The following is a 997-nucleotide window of genomic DNA, read 5'->3' as shown; positions in this document are numbered from 1 at the left end:
AGTTCAGGGGAAAAACAACGTAATAAAGCGTGTCCGTGCATAGAAAAGAGCTATTCACCTAGAGCAGAACTCCTTGCAGGAATGATGAATGACCGTCCGGTACCTCAGAACGCGTTGCGGAGATGAACCAACAGCCCAAATTCACGAGCCGCCGCATGCGGTTTCAAAATGTGCTTGCAAGCAGGAACTTCGATGTCACGAAAAAGTTGTGCAGCTTGTGCCGAGCTAGCTGTAGTATGCGATGAGAACCTTACCAGTTGGAGTTATCAATCGAGATGGAATGCGGCCTACCATGCGAGAGATATAGTAGCAGTTCGCGATCTCAGGTACGCGTTTAAGGCCTAATCAGACTCTTGGCCGCGGGATGGTTGACGACGGTACGTCCGAGAAGGGATTCAGATGTCCCTCTACAAGTATCACAGGAATACTCAATCACTACGTAAGTGATATGCACCGCTAGTCTAATGGTTAGGATATCTGCCTTCCAAGCAGATGGTCCGGGTTCGATTCCCGGGCGGTGCAGTTCGTATCAACGAGAGAAGAGTCTCTATTCTATCGTGGAACAGTTATGCTCAGCACGTCAGGGCGATACAGGAGTTTGTACGCATGAGCAGCTTGGCGCAGTGGATAGCGTGTTGGGCTCATAACCCAAAAGTCCCTTAATCGAAACAAGGAGCTGCTATTCATCACAATACACTCGAGATGGTTATTAAACTGAGAGGTGCAGCTTGTCGACTGCATAGATCAGTCTTACCGAAAAATTTCCACTAAGCAGAGTCGGTGTTTTCGTACCATTCCATGCGATTGGCCCAACCGTGCCAGTTCAGGGGAAAAACAACGTTAATAAAGCGTTGTCCGTGCATAGAAAAGAGCTATTCACCTAGAGCAGAACTCCTTGCAGGAATGATGAATGACCGTCCGGTACCTCAGAACGCGTTGCGGAGATGAACCAACAGCCCAAATTCACGAGCCGCCGCATGCGGTTTCAAAATGTGCT

General features: G+C 48.8%; 2 non-coding genes across 2 annotated transcripts; both read left to right on the top strand.

The window, feature by feature from the left end:
* The first annotated feature begins 450 nt into the window (after positions 1-450).
* Pmar_PMAR012783 lies at positions 451-522 on the top strand. Its single transcript has one exon. It is a non-coding gene; the product is annotated as a tRNA-Gly (tRNA).
* An 87-nt stretch (positions 523-609) lies between these two features.
* Positions 610-682, top strand: Pmar_PMAR012782. The gene has a single exon. It is a non-coding gene; the product is annotated as a tRNA-Met (tRNA).
* Positions 683-997: the final 315 nt, after the last annotated feature.

Source organism: Perkinsus marinus, assembly GCF_000006405.1.
Source record: "Perkinsus marinus ATCC 50983 genomic scaffold scf_1104296933232, whole genome shotgun sequence".
Classification (NCBI taxonomy): Eukaryota; Perkinsozoa; order Perkinsida; family Perkinsidae; genus Perkinsus; species Perkinsus marinus.
This window is presented reverse-complemented; position numbering and strand designations above follow the sequence as displayed.